This window comes from Ovis aries, chromosome 12 (assembly GCF_016772045.2).
Source record: "Ovis aries strain OAR_USU_Benz2616 breed Rambouillet chromosome 12, ARS-UI_Ramb_v3.0, whole genome shotgun sequence".
In the NCBI taxonomy this organism is placed as follows: Eukaryota; Metazoa; Chordata; class Mammalia; order Artiodactyla; family Bovidae; genus Ovis; species Ovis aries.
The window spans coordinates 35,514,416-35,538,176 of NC_056065.1; the positions used below are offsets into that span (position 1 = coordinate 35,514,416).

The following is a 23,761-nucleotide window of genomic DNA, read 5'->3' on the forward strand; positions in this document are numbered from 1 at the left end:
GCCCGAGAAAATAAAGTCTCTCACTGTTTCCATTGTTTCCCCATCTATTTTCCATGAAGTGATGGGACTGGATGCCATGATCTTAGTTTCCTGAATGCTGAATTTTAATGTATGCTATTAAGGTGCTGTTGCCTCATGCTGTGATGACTGGCACCTTACACTGTTCGGGTTATTTCTTTACTGCGTCTGTTTTTGGACTTTTTTTTTTCCTCCATTGAATCCTTTAAAATAGGTAAAATTTAGCCATTTTACAGATAAAGAAATCCAACATTAAGTAGCTTTCATTTGTACTACAGTATAGAGAATAAAGACTTGACCTCTATCTCCAGTTGAGGGCAGCTCTGAAAAGGTCGTCCAGCTCTAGAACTCTCGTAGGATTGGCTATGACTTTGCTGTTACTACATCATGGTTCTCTGACCATCCCTGCTTTCTACAACCCCAAAAGTGTTGAGAACACTCACCAATGAACTTCTTGCATCTGAGACCCATTTCTAAGAAACCTGACTTGAGACGAAAAGGAAGGGAATAATGCATAGTAACATTTCATGAGCACTTAGTATGTATCAGATTCCTTTCCACATGTTTTACATTAATTTTCACTAAACCAAGTGAGTAGATACTCTTATTATGCCCATTTAGAACTGAGGAAATTGAAGGACAGTAAAATTAAGAAGATTAAGAAATGGTCCATAGTTGCCATGGGCAAAAATGTCAGGATTCAAAACTCAGGCAACCTGAGGGGCAGCAGGGAATAAGCATGGTCATCAAAGAGGGAAGTAAAAGGAGAGAGTGGTCAGGGAAATAAGGGGAGAATAGAAATGGGACAGCATTAGGGAAGCAGGCAAAGGAAAATTGCAATGGGCAAGGAGCAGTGGGGAGAATTGGGGCTGCAAGAATCTAAGAGAGACTGAGGAAACGCCTTATGGTTTCTCCGAGTGTGAAGTCAACAAAGTCAAAATTATTAGACTTTTTAAAAGGCATATGTTTCTCTCACCAAATACTCGAGGCAAAAACTTTCTCTAAGGCTCAAAAAAATGCATTAAAATTCTGATCAAAGTCTTACAGGATTGGGTGAGACCTTTGTTGTCATTGCATCATCTCTCTGCACATTTCTGCTTTCTACAACCCCTCAAAAGTGTTGAGAACACTCCCCAATAAACTTGGTAAAATCAAATAAAAACTGATAAAATCAAATCCTGGGGAAGATGGGAAACAAGGACATGAGACTGTCTTCTGGTCCCACTACTGTTGAAAATCACTCGGCCTCTTCTTGTAAAACTAAGCATTCTCATTGTCTGTGACCCAGCAACTCTCCTCTGAGACATACACCTTGAGAAAAGCCTGCATTTATACCCTAGGAGATATGTAAAAGGATGCTCATTGTATCCCTGCTGCAAAAGCAAAGAACTGGGGACAATGACAATATCCATTAATAGAGAATGGCTAAATAAATTTTGGTATAGCTCTGTACTGGAGTGATATACATCAGTGAAACATGAATGAACTACAGTGATAAGTGCAGCAGGTACGACTCATGGCACACATAAAGCTAGGTGAAATCAGTGTATTGCAAAATAAAAATAGTAGTACTTATAAAGCACTTACTCTGTATAGTACACTATCCTAATTACTTTAGATAAGTTATTTCATTAACCTTCACCAAGACCCTAAGAGGTAGATATTATTATCATCACCTCTGTTTCCTAGAAATGAAAACCAAATCCCATAGAGGTTAAGTAAATTGCCTAGGTCCTTCATATACTAAGGGGCAGAGCTAGAATTTGTACACAGGCAGCTTAACATCAGAGTCTATATCCTTATCAATCTAATCTTCCGCTTTGCCATGCAGTATGATAACATTTTTAATAAAGCTTTAAAATAAGCAAAACCAAATATATTATGTGTGAATGTATACATTATACACACATATTTATCCACATGTGATACATATGTAGTGTACATATAATATGTATGTACATATATATTTTATATGGCTATATCTATATGCAATGGACTGATGAACTCTCAACTCAGGATGTTGCTACCTCTGTCTTGGGGAGACAGTGAAATAGATCAGGGAATGAGAGTATAGATAGCACAGCGTTGGTAATTTCTAGTTCTTAAGATAATAGTGATTTTATGGTTATTTATTTTATTATCCTGCTTCATAACCTTTTATACTACATAAATATGCATGTGAGTTATGCTGGAACTATTACATTAAAAAAGAACCCTCCGGGGAATCCACTGAAATGTGAATTCCTAGGTCCATCCGTAAAATTTTCAAGGATGGAAAAACCCTGAGAGAAAGGTTTGGCAAAATCCTTAGCACTCGAATTGCTCATCTACTGCTACTTAACAAACAGTCCCAAACTCAGTGGCTTAAGTAGCAACCACATTCTTGCTATGATTCTGGGTTAGAATCAGCCAGTATAGCAGCAGTCTCACTGCCCTTGGAGAGTTGAAGGTGGCCTTGTTCACATCTGGGTTCTGCCATTAGCCTGTCTTCATATGGCCTCTCACCATCAGGCCTCACTAGGCTTCTTTGACTGGTGTCAGGCAGCCTTTTAAGAGGGCAGGGGGAGAAGCTGCAAGGCTTCTGCAGTGTAACTGCTTGACATTAAGCTTTTCGATTGTAATGTAATTGCCTGACATTAAGCTTTGTGATCGCTTTGTGAGGCAACCATTTTAAAGACACTTGTCTTGAAAACAAATTGCCAGCTGTGTGACACAACTATTAGCAAACAACTAGATAAGGAGCCAGGCTGCCCACCCCCGGCATCCCTCACCCAGCGAAGTTTCCCTTTTTGAAGCTCTGAGCAACCTGGATAATAGGACGCTTTGCTCTGATTCCCATTCTGAAGTTTTAAATTCTACAGTAAAGAATAAACCAGTGAAATTCCACCACACGCTTGGGCCCTAAAATAAAAGCAGAGCCCCAGGTCTACACTCTTACCTTCATCTCTACCAGGACCTTGCTGTGTAGTCTCTGTAACAGTGTACCCTCTAGGACCTGTGAGCAGTAAATCATGTTCTTCAGTGATTTTGTTGAGGGGAATCCTGCAGTCATAATAAGTATCACAAGGGTGCACGTGCCCCTCATCCTGAACCCTGTGGCTGATTCATGTTAATGTATGGCAAAAACCATCAGAGTATTGAAATTATCCTCCAATTAAAATAAATACATAAATTTTAAAAAGAAAAAAAGAAACACAAGGACCAATCCAGCCACAACACTAGCCCCAGTGGTGGTGGGGGAATGTCTGTGGGACTTGCCAGGAGTAAAGATGGCCGAGTGTGTGCTTCAGGCATTCAGTATCAGTACACTGGGGACTTAGCTACATTCTATGGTAGAAAACAATCACAGAAGAGGTCAGATAGAAGTCACAGACTGTCCCTCAGGAAGGGATGAATGACAAAGTCCATTGCAAAGCAGCATGCATGTAGGTAGGGATCAGTGGAATTATTCCCGCCATCTTTGCAAGAAATTTATTACACTGATGAGAGAGTACAGGCATTTGGTCAAAGAATCTTTTGTGCTTCTTTTTCTTTAAACAACAAAGATTTTGTTGAGGTATGATTGACAGTGTAAAATGCTGAACATATTCAAAGATGAATTTGGAGATAAGTATACATCCATGAAACTATCACCACTATCAAGGCCATAGACATATGCATTGCTTCCCAAAGTTTCTTCTTAGCCTTTTATTATCATTTTTATTTGTGTGTGTGTGTTTATGGGATAAGAACACTTAGTTTTTTCATCTTTATGATGCTCTCTTTGGCAAACATGGTAAAGATAGGCAACTGACCAGTGGTTTGAGGGCTATCTCGACCAGATTCATCTTTGCTCAAAATCACAGCTTGCAAGTGACATAAGACTATATAAACAATTTAAATGTTCATCAATATTGGACTAGTTAAATAAATCATGGTATCTCCCAAAACAGACACATCTGTACAAACAAGCTACCCATTAAAAATAATAAAGTAGATTTCCCATTGATATAATCTCTGAGATAGACTAGCAAATAAAAAAAGCAAAATACAGAAGAGTGTGTATATTATATAGTATTGCTTTTACTTTTAAAGGATGCTTTTATATACATAAGCTCTCTCTTGTAGAGTACACACACAGACACACACACACACACACACACACATACACACACAAACTGGTAATATTGGTTTTCTTAGCGGGAAAAAGATGGACAACCTAGGGCCTGGGGCATGAGGGAGACTGACTTTGTATTGTTTGAATTTTGCTATCATGAATATGAATTAGTCCCACATGAATAGAATAAATAAGTTCTTTGTTGCTGCTCGCCTACCTACTTCTACCTTGGGATCGTATCCGAAACAGTATTTTAAAGATTCAAGAGAAAATTAAGATTAAGATGTCTGTATCGGCTTCCCGGGTGGCTCAGTGGTAGAGAATCCACCTGCCAATGCCGGAGTCATGGGAGACATGAGTTCAATCCCTTGGTTGGGAAGATCCCCTGGAGAAGAAAATGGCAACCCACTCCAGTATTCTTGCCTGGAAAATTCCATGGACAGAGGAGCATGATGATTTACAGTCCTTGAGGTTAGAAAAGAGTCAGACACGGCTTAGCAACTAAACAACAACAGACAACAGCAGTGCCTGTCAATGCCTTGAAGATAGATAGCAGAGCACCTCAGCCAACTCTGATCCTAACAGAGGGAAGGACCAGGTCAGGACATGGAGGCTGCCAGCCTAGAGCCCAGAGGTCTGTGCAGGACATGAGTTTCACCTGTTTCGTAGACACCGACCATAAAACAGGTTCATACTCTCTGATTTTAGGGGGTTTATTTCATCGTGAAAACAGGGATTGTATATAATGAAAAGAGCACCACTCCTTCTAAGTAGTTCTCGTCTCAGTTTCTCATCAAGGTACTTAAGAAAATGGGTGCTTCAAAAACCATCATCCAGGGCCCTCCTCACAAGTAGATCTGAGGCAGGCACTGAGATGATTATTCAACACTTCTTTTCTTGTCTGCCTGCGTGCTCAGTCACTTCAGACTCTTTGAGACCTTATGGACTGTAGCCTGCCAGGCTCCTCTATCCACCACATTCTCTAGGCAGGAATGCTGGAGTGTGTTGCCATGCCCTCCTCCAAGAGGATCTTCCTGACCCAGGAACTGAACCTGCATTTCCTGTGTCTCATGCATTGAGGGTGGATTCTTTACCCACTGAACCACCTGGGAAGCCCCCTTCTTTTATTAGCCTTATTGATATATAATCAGAGGAGCTCACGTGTTGGAGGTATTTTGGGGAGATATTTATTACATGGACTCCACCTGAGAGCACTGGTCTAGGCATACAAATGTCTTTCTAGAAGCAATTTTGCCCATAGCTTGGAGCAATCTGTGATATGTTTCTGAGAACTCAAGGATCAAAACTATTGAGTAAGCTGTTCACTTAGCTCAGACCAGACACTCCTCATCTCTAACCCAGGACCAAAAATTCTTTAAGGGCTTTGGTTCTTGAAGAGTAGCTGTGCTTTTTTATCATGCTTCAGGTTTCCTGGTAAATAAAACTAAGCAAGATCCCACCCTCAGAGTTATGAGAGGGGGCCCATTGACCCATCACGAGGAGTGACAATGCTTTATGGACCTTTGAGGCCAATCCAGATTTTATTGTTTTCTTTACCTTATTATGGACTCGGGTGAGGTTGGCTTAGACAACTCTACTTTGTCTTTGAAAAAACAGTGTATTTTAGGATGTAGCTCATTTGATATCTCCTTACGAGGTGCACCTGCCTGTTTTCAATTCTACTAAGTATATATAGTTAGAAATTAATCAGAAGGAACAATTAGGCTCTTTTTGGAAGAGCACATAAAAACAAAAAGAAAGATTCCTTTCAGTCAGAAATGAATTCTACCACTCATTAGCAGCCTTCAGCTGAACTAAAGTTAACTCTTTGAACAAATCTGGAATGCCAGGTCTGGTGCAATCTCTAACTTCCCATGCAATGCATATGCCTCACTTGGCACATATTTAGATAGCAGGTCCCCTAGAGAAAGGATAGGCTACCAACTCCAGTATTCCTGAGCTTGGATGGTAAAGAATATGCCTGCAAAGAGGGAGTCCTGGGTTGGGAAAGTCCTCTGGAGGAGGGCACGGCAACCCACTCCAGTATTCTTGCCTGGAGAATCCCCATAGACAGAGAAGCCTGGCAGGCTACAGCATATGGGGTCACAAAGAGCTGGACACTACTGAATGACTAAGCACAGCACAGCACAGCATGCCTAAGTGGGACCTGGATTTCATAGGCCCTTTCTCTGGCTCCAGAGATATGTGTAAATTAGTAAATATTGCATTTGGTGGCTGTGCTGGAGCTCATTGTTCTGGATAAGGGAGAAATCACTTGTAAAAGCCACAACCCTGGGGAGACCTGAGAAACAACTCCATTTCCTCTCTAATCTTTTAGACTCCAGTTCCTTACTTGGGATCGCCCTGATTGGAAGTTGGAAGTTCCCACCCCAACCCATGGCTCAGATCTTTCCCTCCAAATATGCCCTTGTCCCATTCGAAATCAAATCTTCTTGAAGGGAGTCTGTGATGGACAGGGAAGCCTGGCCATGCTGCAGTCCATGGGGTCACAACGAGTCGGACATGACTGAGTGACTGAACTGAAGATTTGACAGCAGTTTTTAACTTACAGAGCCCTTTTAGGTATAGAACTGAATTAGCCCTTACAATACATCTGTGGAGTCATCTCACCTTTAGCTCAGTTTGTAAACAATGAAATGGAGTGTGAGAGAGATTCAGTCCTTGGCCTATGGCCTTATAACCAGTGAACAGCAGGACAGAGCTTAACCTCAGGTCTTCCGGCTCTAGACCCTGTCATTCTGGCATCATAGTCTTTTGATTTTTGAATTTCTTTCAAAGATCCATGGGACCAACAAAACTATGGTGCTTTTATTCCATTGTCCCCAGTGTTTGACCTTGTCTAAGTCAGCATCACTCCCTGAGTTAAGGTATGATAATCATGATACTGGGAAGAAAAGCATTAATTAGACAGCTAAGCTATCAGCATGGATTATTTTCCTGATTAAAACTTCACAGTATCCAATAGGTCCATAAACTTTTAAAAAGGTATCAAATAGTTGTTGAAAATGAAAGAATGGAAGAATAATAAGACAGAGAGATGCCTTTGGCATTGAATTTCATCTCCAAACCATTTAATATTGATCATTCATGCATTTACTCATTCTTCCATTCATTCAACGAATATTTTTTGAGTGCCTGCTGTCTGCCAGGTCTATTATAGGGATTACAGATACACAAAATCCTTCCCTTCATAAAGTTTATGGGCAAAGAGGAGACTTTAATATGTAAATAAATAGGTAAATGGGATGATTTCGGATCAGTCTGCAATGAAGAAGAAACTAACCAGAAGAATTGGCTATAGCATGATTAGAAAGGATGACATACAAAGGAGTGTTTGTCAGGTAGATCAGAAAAGACATTTTTGGGCTGTGCTGAGTCTTTGTTGCAGTGTGCAATCCATCTCTAGTTTTGGCAAGCAGGGGGTTCCTCTTCATTGAGGTGCTTGGGCTTCTCACTGCGGTGGCTTCTCTTGTGGACAACAGGCTCTAGGCTCATGGGATTAAGCAGCTGCAGCACGCAGGTTTGGTAGTTGTCGTTCCCAGGCTCTAGAGCACAGGATCAGTAGTTGTGGCATCCTGGCTTAGCTGCTCTGAAACATGAGGAATCTTCCTGGACAAGGGATCAAACCCATGTCCCCTGCATTGGCAGGTGGATTCCTATCCACTGCACCACCAGGGAAGTCCAGAAGAGACGTGTTTTTTCAAGTAATTTTATTGAAAGAAAAGATTTTTTTTTTGAGGATAGTTGGTATAAATGAGAAAAAGGAATCAGTCCAGAGAAGGCTATTTCAAGTAGAGGGAGCTGCAAGGACTAAGGTCTGAGTTGAGCCTTTTCAGGCTTGGAGAGTTCAAAGAACAGAAAAACGGACAGTATAAGCAGAACATGCTTAGCAAAGGGATAATGGGCAGAAGGCAGGGGCTGAATCATGAAGTAATTTGGAGGCCAGAGCCTTGCCTTGTTCTAATTACAACAGGAAGTCATTGTAGAATTTTAAGCAAGATAGTTTGATTTTTATTTCAAAATGATGACTAGCTACTGTGAAAATGGGTCAAGGGGCAGTAAAATTAGAATCAAGGAGGTTGCTTTAAAAGGGAATACAAATAAGAGGATTGGAGAAGGAAATGGCAACCCACTCCCGTATTCTTGCCTGGAGAGCCCCAGGGACAGAGGAGCCTCATGGGCTGCCGTCTATGGGGTCACACAGAGTCGGACACGACTGAAGCGATTTAGCAGCAGCAATAAGAGGATGAAAATGACAAAGACAGAATAGAATGGGGTCATCAAACTATGGCCCAAGGACCTAATCTGGCCCTTACAGAAAAAGTTGGTGACCTTTGGACTAGGAGATTGTGCACTAAGTGGTTGGATTCAGAAAATATTTCAGATGTGAAGCCAATAGGACTGCCTGCTGGATTGGATGTAGAGGTGGGAGGGGAGGATAAAGAAGAATCTTGGGTGAGTACGGGTTGGCCTGAGCACATAAGTAGATGGTGACACAATTACAGACATGGGAAAGACTTAGGGAAGAGACGTTTTGAGGTAGAAAAATTAAAAATTCTATTTTAAATCTGTGTGAACAGCTCTCTAAGACAGACCTCATACTGAAGGTTTTAATCACTTCTGTGCATTAAGTCAATGATAAAGATGAACAAAAACTGTCCTATTACTGACACTGTTGTTCTCTTTATAAATGCCTAAATTTTCATGATCTAAGCCCCATCCAAAGCAACCTATCCTAGCATAGTATAAGCACGTTACAATATTCAGTAGTGCTATCATCATTTTGAGCTTCCTAGGAGGCTCAATGGTAAAGAATCTGCCTGCTAAGCAGAAGACACGGATTCAATCCCTGAATCAGGAAGATCCTCTGGAGGAGGAAATGGCAGCCACTCTTGTATTCTTGCCTAGAGAATTCCATGGACAGAGGAGCCTAGTGGGCTGCAGTCTATGGGCTCACAGTCAGACACAACTTAGTGACTGAACAATATTGTCATTTTACTTCAATCATTCAACAAAACTCCATTCCTAAAGAACCCAGATGACCCATATTCTGTATTCCTAAATTTGGTTGTTAAGACTTTGCTGGAGAAAAGTTTTTAACATTGCAGATTTATGCCCTGCTAATTCAGTTTCAATCTCTACTAAGTCCTTCCTCTTCTATGGCAAGTCTTTTGTGTGTCCCAGGTGAACTCTTTTGGGATAAATGACAAACTCACTTTTTGTTGTCTTGACGAGTTGTTCTCCTAACAAAATTTTCACTTTTATGATTCTTCTTAAGCATAATCTAGCCGCCACTTCCCACAGAGAAGCCCCATCTTCTCCTCCTTCAATGCACTGTGGCCTCAGACAAGGGCTGTTTCCCCTTCTTCTTCCAGCAAGTCCAACTTCTCTCTGTCTTCTCTGCTTCCTTCCTGTCCATCCAAGTCTGTGGAAGAGGAAACTTTTCTCCTACTAAACATACTGGATTCCATTCCTTCTTACCGTGGGATCTTATTCCATTGATTACCATCAGAATAAAAAACACAGTAGCCCGCAAACAAGCAGGCGAAAAGAAAAAGTATCCACCACACCATTTACCATACATATTCGTCTATCTCCATTATCTCTACTTTCCTCTTTCCTTTTCAGCCAAACTATCCAAAATAGTCATTCAAATGGCTTTTCATTTATATTCATTCCCCATCCTGTCCTCAATCTTTGGCAAAATCAGCTACTGATACTAATTTAGATATTCCTGACTCTAGAGAAAGTCTATTACATTGACGATCTCCTTTGAAGCCTGGTAACACTTGAGAGAATCACTATTATCCCCATACTATAGATAAATACATTGAGCCTGAGGAAATTAATCTGTCGATTGTCACACGTAGGACATGGAAGAACTGGGGTACAAATCAAGAATGACCTTCATTTCCCCTTAATAGCTATAATGCCCCCTTCCACAAAGTAAGATTCATTTATTAACTTAGTAATGAGAAATTATAGAATTTGAACACAAGCTTTTATTTGCATATTAGCTCCATTGGTTTGTATGCTTTCTTCTTTATTTGTTTTTAGTATACCAAGTTGCGTTTTTCCTTAGAATTTTCTTATACTATTTGGGGAGGGGAGTATAGAATTTAGAATTTCATCTTTTTAGGAAAGCAACATCTTCTTGATAGTAATTCTTTATATCTGTATTGACCTTCAAGTTTTCACTTAATACTGGTGTCTCTTTTTTCTTCCCACAGAGCAGAAAGATACTTCTAAAATCAATAGATTGATGATTCACTCTGCAGCCAAGCTCTGCTGGGAAGTAAAAGATAAATACGCATTTGTGAGAACCAGAATGCAAGTTAAAAATATCTGCAAAGCAGAGAACACTGGCAATATATTCCAGTCACATTTGAGAATCCCCAGTCCCTGTCTACCTAATACCCACTGAACCTGAAGGATGTATTAAGATCACTTGTAAGGGACATGAGTGTATGCATCAGTCCAGATGTCTTGGTCCTGATTATGTTAATTACCTGAATGTAGTGCTGAGTTGCTTCACTTGTGTTGGACTCTTGGTGATTCCATAGACTGTAGCACACCAGGCTCCTCTGTCCATGAGATTTTCCAGGCAAGAATACTGGAGTGGGTTGCCACTTCCTTCTGCAGGGGATCTTCCTGACCCAGGAATCAAACCGACCTCTCTTACGTCTCCTGCATTGGCAGGTGAGTTCTTTACCCCTAGCAGCACAACTGAATGTAAAGCCAGGAAGAATTTTTTATTCATATGTCTTTAAAAAGAAGTTCAGCTTTATTGAGGCATAATTGACAAAATTGTAAGATATTTAAAGTATACAACATGGTGATTTGATGTATGTATACATTGTGAAAGGATTCACTTCATATAGTTTATTAAGCATTCATCATGTTACATATGTATCTTTGTCCTCTCTCTCTTTGGTGAGAATATTTAGTTCTAGTCCCTTCACCTATTTCAATCATATAATACAGTGTTATTAATACAGTCACCATGTTTTGCTTTAGATCTTCAGATCTTATTCATCATATAGCAAATTCTGTACTCTTTACCAACCTCAACCTATTTCCCCTTCACCCCCCATATATTTATACACATATGTGTATGTGTGTGTGTGTGTGTGTGTGTGTGTGTGTGTATACATTATTCTTTTGTCAGACTCTTAGGTTGCTTCCATATCTTGGCTATTGTGAATAAGGATTCAATAAACATGAATGTGACTTCAAATATAATTTCATTATCTTCTTTTATTTTCTTTTGGGTATATACCCAGAAGTAGGATTGCTGGATCACATATTAGTTCTGTTTTTAATTTTTTGAGGTGCATTAATAATGTTTTTTAATGAGGCTGAGCCAATTTCTCTTCTTACCAACAGAGCACAAGGTCTTCCAAGGAAGAATGTTAAGGATCTTCATTTTATAGGTAAAAAAAGTTGAGATTCAAAGGTATCATGTGAATCGCCAAAACAATTTTTGGAGTGCTGGGACCAAAGTGAGTTCCCATGATTCCTGCTGCAGTGCTTCTCATTTTTAGAGAGTCACTTGATGTAACTGAGTCGTGTGTATAAGGACACCCGGCAATTTGGGAGCTCAGGGATGCTAACGGTTCACTTACGGTTATGCACCAGATGACTCCTGAGTCAGATTCATGATTTTCCATTTCCTCAGACTCCCCTGGGGATGTGAAGCTTGGAATTCCAATCAGTGGCTCTTCTTAGACTCTGAACTTTTTAACGGAATGTATCCTACTAGCCTTGTGACTTGGATGGAGAAAGGGCAACATGCTTTCCACTGGCTGAGGAGTCAATGACTTGGTGAAGATTACCTTAATGTGGGTGTGCTCAGCCAGCCTTAGAGCAGCAAACCGCAGCTCTCAGCCCACATTCATCATTTGAGTCAATTAATTAGGTCCCCACCTAAAAAGGCCATTCATCTCTATAGATTTTGCGTGCCAAACTTCAGAATCTTTCTTCTATTGAAAACTATGCTGATCCACCTGCAAACATGGAGCAGCAAGAAAGAGAAGACCGAACAGCTGGCTTATCATGCAGACTTAGCCAAGGATGCTCACTGCCACGGGCTGACTCATGTTCTTGGCCAGAGGAGTGGATGCCAGTTCAGTGTCCTAGAAACCCTGCTTTCCTTCCGTGAAGTTGGAGCCCTGAAATATTTATGCCAGAGAGCTGGGAAAGGCTAGAAGAATATGCTCATCTCTTATTCGTTCTCACCCCTATTTCCACCTCTAACCCTTGAATTTCTAATAAAGGTCCCTTCAGTCTAAATGCTGTAGTGCAAAGAGACTGCAAAGACACAGGCATTTTAGTTTTCTGTCGGCTGTGTGTGAGTTGTGAGTCCTTAGCCAAGTCAGTTTGCTTAGGATTTGTATTTGTTTCCCGGGGCTGTTGTGACAAATTACTACAAATTTAATAGCTTAAAACAACATAAATGTATTATCTCACAGTTCTTGAGTCCAGATGTCTGAAATCAGTATTGCTTTGCTGGAATAAAGTTGCTGGCCCATGGTCCCTTCAGAAGTACTAGGGAGAATCCTTTCTTATCTCTTCCAGATTCAGGTAGTTGCTGGAAGTTTTCTGATGCCTGACTGTGTCACTCAATTATTCATCACTAGTGTCTTCAGATCGCTCTTCTGTCTTCACACCTCTTTCTTCACTGCGTGATCATGTGTAAAATCTCTCTGCCTCTCTTGTAAGGGCTTCCGCAGTGGCTCAGGGGTAAAGACTCCTCTTGTAAGTCAGGAGCTGCGGGTTCAGTCCCTGGGTCAGGAAGATCCCCTGGAGGAAAGCATGGCAACCCACTCCAGTATTCCTGCCTGGGAAATCCCATGGAGAGAGGAGCAAGGAGGGCTACAATCCACAGTGTTGTAAAAAGTCGGACATGACTGAAGTAGCTTAGCATGCACACACGCACTCTCTCCTACAAGGATACGCATAACTGCATTCTGGGCCCTCCGGGGTAATCCATGGTAATCTCCCCATCTCAAAATTCTTAGCTCTTTTTTGCCACCATATAAGGCAACATTCAAGGGTCCCAGGAATTAGGATGTGGGTCCTTTGCGGACCCACTTTTTGGCCTAGTACAGTCCTTAAATGCCTCATCTATGAAATAATGATATTGGCACACTTACCACTTAAACAATGCTACTGAGTGTTGCTTCTGACTGTGGGGTTTAAGATGCTATGATTGAAAAAATTCCAAATTTCAGTGTGGTCCCAAGCAAGTTCTAAATCCAGCAGCGCAAATTTCATTAGGTTTCAAAATCCTTTACGGTTCCAGGCTCCACCTTCTAGGCCCATGATGGCTCTACTGGCCTCTGTGTCCCCTGCTACTGCTCCGCCCTTGGAGTCATGCTTCGTTTTCTTGAATGGTAGCACCTGCTTGCAGCTGAGTAGCTTTAACAGTCCATTTCCTGACTAGAATTTTAGAAGTTCAACAATCTTCTTTCATTTTTTCCTGTCTCTGTTCCTTTCTATCTAAGCTGTCAGTGACCCTTAACTGCATCTTCAAATGCTATTTCTTTTTTCCAAATAAGGTCATGTCCACAGCTCTGACGATTAGAATGTGGACATGTGTTTGGGGGACCACCATTCAATCCACATCATGCTCCCATCCCCACGTCCAATATGCAGTACTGGAATAGAGACAGGAGATCTGAAATAAAAACTTTGATCTGGAAATGTGGAGAATGTGAAAATCCGCAGTCACTGATCTGTCCAGTTCTGAACTCTTACTGGGGGACGTTATGATGGCACTCTGTTTTTTGAAAACTTCTTGATTAATCCACATTCTTGATGTAGTTCTTTTGCCTGAAGCTCTCCGTGGACCTTCCCCATGTCCATTTCCCAGGGAAATTTTTCCTTCAACATGATCCAACTTAGATATCTAAAAATGTTATTTCAGAATATGCCCTTCTTGAAATTCGAGCAGCTTTTTTAGCCAGCTTCCTCCCTGTAGAGTGATAAAAATTTAAGTGTCATTTTGAATTTTGATTGGATTTAAATGGTTTTTCGCCCACAGTTTCTTTGCCAACATAACTCTTTAAAAAGTTCACAAGGATTCTTATGTATTTGATCTTGGTCATTTCAATGTGCCACAGCTATGGTTCTTTCCCAGACATTTCTTATATCTTTGCTATATTTTAATGCTTTTTTTTAACCTCATGCCTTTATTTTAAATTATTTTTGTGTTTCTCATTCTTTCAGACTTTGGTGGGAGAACCATATATCTAATCTTTTTTCTCTGAATTATTGTGTTCAATTGAAGATATCCACTAGATACCATGAACTTATGTGGATCTCTGCTCTGAAACATCTTATTTCATTTAGCAGTTCTAACAAATGGGTGTTATGGTCATGGCTATGCCCTTGATTTGATCCTTAACTCAAGGCTGAATTTTAATTGGCTCAAAAGTTCTCTCAATTTTATCCTGTACTGCTTAGCATGATAAAATGCTATCTTTTTAATCCTACACAAACACCAATTCCTGAATTTTCTCGATTTCTTTTTCTGGGCCAGTTTGTTTCTTCTTGCGCCTTGTCAAATTCAACCACCTTAACAAACATGGTACAAATATCCTTTCTACTGTATCTTCTTTTATATGTGAGAGGTCATTTGGGACCTCATTTGACTTAAGTTATTACAGACAGGAGTTTTATCAAATGTTTTATCCCTGTCAACACTGTTCCAGCCTCCAGTAACAGTTTCAGTTCAATCAGCTATATAGTATTTTGTGGAAGTATCAAAGAAATTCTAAGTGGCATTTGAATACAAAGTGTTTTTTTGTTTTTTTGTTTTTTTTTTTTTTACACTGTATGTCTAATATAGATTGACTGGGATAGGGGAGCTTTGCTTTTTGTCTTCTGCAGCTACTCCCTGCCCCCTGTATTAATGCAACAGATAATGTTTACTGTGTATCTTATACAATTCTCAACCTTAGTATCAATTATGTTATCTGTATGTTAGGTTCTTTGGCCTCAAAACTAAAAATCAATTAATCAATTAAGCAACTTTTCACTTTTAACCTTATCTTTATTTTCACTCAAACAAATAGAAAAGAGTTCACAGCTGAAATGATTTCATTTTTTAAATTAGTGAATTCTAGTCCTGCCAATAAATAAGTATTATTCAGCAAAGTTGACCTAAGTGCTGAGGAACTGAATATTTGAGGCCCACAACAAAATTACTAGCACAGCAATTTCTTCTGGCTTCAATACATACTATATTTCATCAATATAATATCAGCTTCAATTCTGTTAGCAGTGAAATGTGGGTGTGGTGATGATTAGAGATATTCCCCTAATATTTCTAGTTCTTCATATTCTAGTTACTCGGTGGAACTGTACTTCCAGGCCTCTTTGGAGCTGGGTAGGGCTGTGGCTATTTCTGACCCATAAATTCTGAACAAAGTGAGACCCTCTTTTTTTGTTTTTCTTTGCCACAATGAGCAGCAGTATTTGAGGAGGTGCCTGCTTAATCAACTTGGTTGGAGTCTACAGTAGAGATAAGAATGAAAAACTAAACTTTGTATTTGAAAGTCATCTGGAGTTTCTTTGTTAACTTCAGTGAAATTTATACTTATTAACTGATTTAGAAATTGAAACTGTTATTAGAGGCTAGAAGAACCAAGTTGCATGTATCTTAATTTAAAAGGAGACTTTACCAAAAGCATGATGGATTTGTCTAATAGTTTAAGGAAAATTTGAACAACCAAAACCATTAAAGGGCTGGGATGCATCACACTGTTAGGGGCAACTGAGTTGAAGATGGAAATGTGCTCACTGATGTTTCTCTTTCAATTCTTCTTTTCCTCCCCAATGTCAGCTTTTTTTTTTTCTCTCCTTCCACCACAGATCAGCCTTTCCACAAATAAGAAAATATGGCTGTGGTCAATTTAAAAATTGTATATATTACAGTTTTGGTCACCTGGAAAAGATTGTGTTAACTTTGTTCCAAGTATACAAAAAAATCTAAAGAAACTGATTTGTTGATGTGGGACAGTTATCTGCCCTTGAACCTATCCACTGTGGCTGCAAGTATGGTTTCAAGTGTGGTTACATTGTACACATGTGGGGAGTGTGATGACCTTGTGCTCATGTAAGGTAATGACCTTGTGCTTGCACGGGAATGTGACTTCTTTGTACGTAAGTGATGGCTTCCTCCATACTTGTATGAATTAGGCAAGAGCTTTGCAGGGGCAATTCCTGCTTAGGTATTTTTTTATTTTTTAAATTTATTTTATTTTATTTTTTTATTTTACTTAACAATATTGTATTGGTATTGATTTTTACAACTTGTTCAATTTTTTTTCGCCTGTTTTACTTTCTTACTAAGCTTGCTAGTTAGTTGAGTAGGTCATATCAACCATTTATTTTTGGACTCATTTCAGAAGAACAGACATTTCCTGTAAAACATGAAGATAACAGAACAAGCAATTCATGAGGACAAGGTCAAATGTTTCCTAGCTGAGCTAACATAGTTTTAGAAGGTCTTTTACACACTTGACCTAACAGTGGAAAGAGAGTTAGAGAGGCAGTTTTTTATTTCCTAGGGCACTAAGGGTCTCAGAAAGCATCAATTACTATATTGAATTTTGGCATCCCTTAATATTTTATGTCCCAGCCAAGGAATAATTTTCCATTCTTCTCTCCAATATCATGGCAGCCTGCAACATCGAGACTGTTACTTAGAGATGAATTGAGTGACTCACACTTAATTTTGATTCTAGAAGCTTTGGCTGACTTCTCTCTTGAGGGTTTGCATTTATCCAAACCTTCTTTCCAAAAAGTAGATGTAACACCATGAAAAATGCTTGCCATACCTCGTTAATGATGGTAACCATGCTGGCTCACTCTTCATAGAGCATGAATCTTGCATCACAGAGAAGAATTATGCTTACCAACTTTTCTTTCTTAAAACTGAGATAACAATACATACCCTTGCCAAAATGATGTATACCTTGAATTTTATTATTTGTTTCTAAATGGTTTCTCTGCTCAGAGCTATATACTAGTGCTTCTTTTCCTATGTGTATATATATATATATATATATATATACATGTATATACATATACATATATAGACATGTACAACAACATTTGGAGTCTGATTTGTTTAACTATTTAGAATTTGAGGGATAACGGTTGCTTTACAGGACCAGAGTAAAGTCTTTGGAGGGCTCTGGGCTCTTAGAGTGATCTAAGATTGCTCAAGGGTGTGGATGGAAGTTCCAGTGTCTCCCTTTCTCTATATATGTTCCTAACTTATTCATTGCCGTCAGTAAGATGGGCTTAAATCTAAATTTTTTAAAATATCTATCTTCAACCTAGCAATTTTGGCATGAGGGGTGAGGGGAGGGTGGGACAAATTAAAAAATTAGGATTGACATATATACACCACCATGTGTAAGATGGATAGCTAGTGGAAAGCTCCTGTGTAGCACAGGAAGCTCAGCTCGGTGCTATATGATGGCCTAGATGGGTGGGATGGGGGGGGGGGTGGGAGGGAGGTCCAAGAGGGAGGGGATATATGTATACATATAGCTGATTCACTTCATTGTACAGCCAAACTAACACAACATTATAAAACAATCACACCCTCATAAAAATATAATAATGAAATCTAGAAATGTAAGTGAGAGTGGCGTTCATTCAAAGTAAGACTTCCATATTGGGTTGCTTGAAGAAAGTAAAACGATGGTTAAAATAAAATCAAACAACCAAAGAACAATAGCGAACTAAATGCCACTCTGAATCATTTGTCAGCTAAAAACTTTTTACCATCTATCTCACCTGGGTATATATGCCAGACATTGAATTTACAGGGATGAGCAATGTGTAAATGGGAAGTACACAAGCTTGTGAATTACAAAAATCCATTCTCTCTCTCTCTCTCGTTTTCTCTCTCTCTGCATATATATATATATACATATACATAATACACACACATATATAAAATACATATATATGTGTACGTATGTATAATACACACACATAAGATACATATATATAATATACACACGTATAAAATAAATATATGTGTACATGTATATGAAATACATATATATATATATACACATATATAAAATACACACACATACACACATACATGGGGCTTCCCTAGTGACTCAGCAGTACTGAATCTGCCTGCAATGCAGGAGACATAGGTTCAATCCCTGGGTTGGGAAGATCCCCTGGAGGAGGGCATGGCAACCCACTACAGTATTCTCGCCTGTGGAATCTCATGGACAGAGGAGCCTGGCAGGCTGCAGTCCATGTGGTCCCAAAGAGTTGGACACAACTTAGTGACTGAGTACTCACACACACACACACACATGTTTCTGTTAGATCTCATTTTACCCATTGTTAAACTCCTTCTGTTAAAATCCCAAGATAAAACTCTCATTGTTAAAACCTCAAGATTTTGTGCAAATTTTATTTTCCAGTTGATTTCTCATCTAGACATTAATATGGTACATTAGTTATGTTTCCACTCCCTTTTTGACATTAGGACTTTTCTGGCTTTTTATAAGCTTTCCCAAATCTATGCTATTAACGTCATTTTTCTTAAAAAAAAAAAAAAAGCCTTATTATGTCACTCTCAACTTCTAAGTCTGTAATGACTACCTAATAGAGGCAATGTGAATTAGGTTATAAGCATGAAATATAGAAACTGCCAGAGTTGGCTTTTTGCAGTCTGAGATCTGAGGTAAATTATTTGGCATTCTTCTAAACCTCAAGGTCTTCATTTGTAAAATTACGGCACTAAAATGACTTGCCTCGCAGGATTTTGGTGAGGACCCGTTGTCTAGTTTACAGGAACTCAATAAACGACAGTCATCTTTTTGTTGTTGTTTAGTCTCTAAGTGGTGACCAATTCTTTTGTGACCCCATAGACCACAGCCCACCAGGGTCCTATGTCCATTGGATTCTTCAGGAAAGAACACTGGATTGGATTGCCATTCCCTTCTCCAAGGGATCTTCCTGACCCAGGGGACTGAACTTGTGTCTCCTTCATTTATGGGTGGATTCTTTACCAGTGAGCCACCGGAGAAGTCATCATAGTTATTAACTACAGCATGGAAGACTCAATTCCTTTAACGTATTACTTATGAGGGATACTGTGGAACAGATTTCTCACTGGCTGAGAAAGTAGTCACAAAAAATTTTTAAGTCCACTTGCTATTAAAGATTTTCCTGAATCCTTGACCCATTCTAAGTAAGTTTATATCATAGTCATGAAAGAATAATGTTTGGTATAGAAATTTCTGGGAATTAGTTAAAATAATCAACTCACCTTTAATAGTCACAACATGATAGTGGATAAGGGATGAGATTTCTGCATGCTGCCAGTGTCTGCTGGTTACTGACCAGAGAGGCTGAGGTGAAGGACTTGGTGACTTGGTGGCAACATTTCCAAGGCTTGAAGCCCAGCATTCCTCTCTTCTGCAGTGATTGTTATTTATAGCCTTAATTTCTGGAGCATCTAAGCAAGTGACCTCAAAGGAACTTATCGAAGAAAAGCAAGAAGCTACAATACTGGAGTGGGTTGCCATTTCCTTCTCCAATGCATGAGAGTGAAAAGTCAAAGTGAAGTCACTCAGTCGTGTCTGACTCTTCACGACCTCATGGACTGCAGCCCACCAGGCTCCTCCATCCATGGGATTCTCCAGGCAAGAGTACTGGAGTGGGCTGCCATTGCCTTCTCCAAGAAGCTACAAGAATAAGCTAATTTCCCTTACATAATCATGATTTTAAATATAAGCACACTGAAAATTCCAAGGAAGATAATGTATACATTGATTACATTTCTGACTTGTGAATAAGAAATAACACATATAATATTCACAGGTCTTATATCCTTTATCCAAAAGGCCTGCATATTCTCCTTTTGTATCTTCACAGAGCCACATTTTTCTTAGAAATAAAAAAAGAAAAAAAAGAGAGAAGAAGGGAGAGAAAACCCTGATTCAACTGTAACAAACTAAGGGTCCTTGATACAGCACATTCCTTTTAAGGAGTTTTCTCCATTCTCTTTTCTTCTACAAAGAGAATAGAGAAACACGATGATGCTAAGGCTGTCACTGGGGAAAGGGGAGGGACAAGAAGATTCAAGCACCCTCTCTGAGTTATCTGCATGTACACAGAGTTCTACTTCATTTGAGGTTGGATCTTGGTATGATCTTGGTATGATCATTTGGGACAACCATCAGGGCTGATAGTCCAAATCTAGTGGTTGGAGAAGGTTGATTATGTCATTTAAAAGGAAGGAAGAAGTAACCTAACATCCTTATGCGTCTCTCTAACTGAAAAACAGACAAAAATAAAATACTATTTGGTCATAGTGCAGCCCCTTCTTAGTTCTTTTGATAGAAGGACATGGTAAATGAAGCTCTATTAGAAAATGTCAAATTATTTAGCAATCATAGGAAACATATGAAGTAATAAGGCTTCTGTGACAGTTCAGGGTATATATACAGAGCTAGGAATGGGTGAGTAATTATCCTTTAGCCTCATAAACTACATATATAGAATTTATTTATTTATGACTTTATAGATGATATGTGGACATAAGCAATAATGAGGTGTTTGCCAAAAATTTTGAAAAAAGGAAAATAAAGATAAAACACGTAATGCCATTTTTTACTACTTAGGCAATGGCACCCCACTCCAGTACTCTTGCCTGGAGAAACCCATGGATGGAGGAGCCTGGTAGGCTGCAGTCCGTAGGGTCGCTAAGAGTCGGACACGACTGAGCTGCTTCACTTTCACCTTTCACTTTAATGCACTGGAGAAGGAAATGGCAACCCACTCCTGTGTTCTTGCCTGGAGAATCTCAGGGACGGGGGGGCCTAGTGGACTGCTGTCTCTGGGGTCGCAAAGAGTTGGACATGACTGAAGTGACTTAGCAGGATAAACAAGATTTTATTGTTGTTGTCTAGTGGCTAAGTTGTCCCTGACTCTTTGTGATCCCATGGACTGTAGCCTGCCAGGCTCCTCTATCTATGGAATTTCTGAGGCAAGAATATTGGAATGGGTTACCCTTTCCTTCTCCAGGGTATCTTCCTGACCCAGGGATTGAACTCATATCTCATGCATTGGCAGGCGGATTCTCTACTAGTGAGCCACCTGGGAAGCCCAGGCAAGATTTTATTATAGTGAAAAACAACCCCAAGATTTCCATGGTTAAAGCATCAAGGTTTGTATCTTGTTCATAACATAACATAACATAACATCCTGTGTCCTTGACAAGGGCCTGGAGGCCCTTGTTCCAAATTTTCTTGACCCCAAGCAGACCCTATCTGGAGCATTGACTATTGTTGCCCATCTTGACAGATAAAGAGAACTCAGGCGAGGTTTGTGCTGATATTTAAATGTTCCAGTCTAGAAGTGACATATACTATTCTGCTTGAAAAGTACTGGTCAAACGTATTAGTCACAAGGTCCCATCAAATTCAAGGTGGCAGTGAAGTTCAGGTGCTCAGAAGGACTCTTTATAATGTCTATCACATCTTAAAGAAAGTGACTAGTTTACAGGTCAACATAACTATTAACTGTAACCAGATTGAAAAAGCTGGCATATCTGAAAGTGAAGTCGCTCAGTCGTGTCCGACTCTTTGCAACCCCATGGACCAGGCTCCTCCGTCCATGGGATTTTCCAGGCAGGAATACTGGAGTGGGTTGCCATTTCCTTCTCTGGGGTATCTTCCTGACCCAGGGATCAAACCCAGGTCTCCAGCATTGTAGGCAGATGCTTTACCATCTGAGCTATACAGAGTCCTATCTGAACAAGGTGTCAATTAGATTGTACATGAAGGTTATCTACCTTAGTAACACAGAAATAGAGTAATAGATTTAGATATTGGCAATGTGCCATTCATGTCTTTTCTAAAGAAGAGGAGTTTAGATAGATAGAAACAAGTATTTAGTTATTCTGATAGGTAAATCCTTACTGTGGAAATGGAAGCCTCAGCTGGCAAATCCTGATGTTCACTCAATATTTGATTTTTTTTCATTTTCCCTCAAACTCATGCTGTGAGTTTAATTTTAAATTAATTAATTGATTGATTTTTTATTTTTAATTTTAAATTAATACATCAATAGTATAGTTTTGTAAGTTGCTTTCTTGTGAAGTTAGCTTGAATCAGTTTCTTAAGTTAAATAAACTCTAGTACTCTTGCCTGGAAAATCCCATGGATGGAGGAGCCTGGTAGGCTGCAGTCCATGGGGTGTATTAATTTAAAATAATATTATACTAGGTGGACTAGATGCTTTCATTCACTGACCACCCCTTTCTTTTTTTGACATGACCTCATGACAAGCCTCATTCTTAAGGGATTACTTGGTGATCACAGCAGACATGTTTTCTACCATTTTGATAATCAATATTTTTAATGCTATCATAAAAATGGCTGTAAATGCCAAGGAGAATTAAATCCTTCATGCAGCTTAATACCTCACTAATGACACAGTCTATTGCACGAGTCAACTTGCATAGGATGTAGTAACAAGTTATTTAATTAAACATCAATCTAGGTGTTTTGTAGAGGTATTGTGTCGATATGGCTAACATCTACAATTAGTTGACTTTAAAGATTATCCTTGATCATCTGGTGGGCCTCATCTAATCAGTTGAAAGGCAGGGAAACATAGTTTCTCAAGTGCAAAACAGATTTTCCTGAAGTAGAAGAAATTCTGCCTGTAGATTTCAGTGTCAGTTCCTGCCATAGAGTCTCCATTCAGCTGGCCTGACCTACAGACTGAACTTGCCTGATCCTACTATTATAGAAACCATTTCTTGAACTAAGTTTCTTTCTCTCCTCTGCTCTGGTTTTGTTTTTATGCTAGAATCCTCACTGATACAGATTGTTTTGGATACTGGGAAGTGGTGTGTTGCTTTAACAAATACCTACAAATGTGGAAGTGGCTTTGGAATTGGGTCATGAGTAGAAACTGGAAGAATTTTGAGAAGCATGATAGAAAATGCTTAGATTGCCTTGGTAGAAAGAGCCACATGTGTTTCTGGCGAAGTCTCAAGGATATGAAGAATATGTCATTTAGAACTGAGGAAACAAAATCTTTTTTATAAAGTGGCAAAGAATTTAGCTGAATTGTATTCTAGTGCTGAATCAAAAGCAGAGTATATAAATGATGAAATTTTATGTTTAGCTGAGTTGATTTCCAAATAAAGTATGGAAAGTGTGGTTTGTTTCTGGTTTGTTTCCTGTTTGTTGCTTATGGTAAAATGAGAGAGGAAATAGATAAATTAAGGTCAAACATATTAACCAATCCCTTCCTCCCCCAGGATTTGACAATTTGGGAGGTTCTTAACCTACTTGGATTACAAATGATGCTAAAATTAGGAAATCCACTGTTTGCAAAACAAACTATAGAGAGAAGATCAAGGTATGGCTGGCCAACCTTTTGTTAAATTAGGTGTTCAATCAGCCATCCCAGAAGGAATAGAGATGGGATTATCAAGGAAGAATCTGTGAAAATCTCTCTTGTCTAATGCATGGATTCCCTTAACGTACATTGGAGACCCATGAGGTTTGGGAGGATGCTAGTAAAAACTGTCCTTTTTAGTCCAGTAGTCTAGTTTGG

General features: G+C 39.4%; 1 long non-coding RNA gene across 3 annotated transcripts in view; it reads right to left on the reverse strand.

Moving 5' to 3' along the window:
- Positions 1 to 19,525, reverse strand: part of LOC105606487 (uncharacterized) — a 52,527-nt gene extending 33,002 nt beyond the window's left edge. For 2 of the 3 annotated variants that reach the window (XR_009595678.1, XR_009595679.1), the window contains exons 1-2: positions 19,455 to 19,525; positions 10,645 to 14,111 (exon numbers count right to left, since the gene is read on the reverse strand). This is a non-coding gene — a long non-coding RNA (uncharacterized LOC105606487). Of the gene's footprint in view, positions 1 to 7,177; positions 10,421 to 10,644; positions 14,112 to 19,454 lie in introns of those variants that run through there. The other variant, XR_009595680.1, reaches the window with a different exon arrangement.
- Positions 19,526 to 23,761: the final 4,236 nt, after the last annotated feature.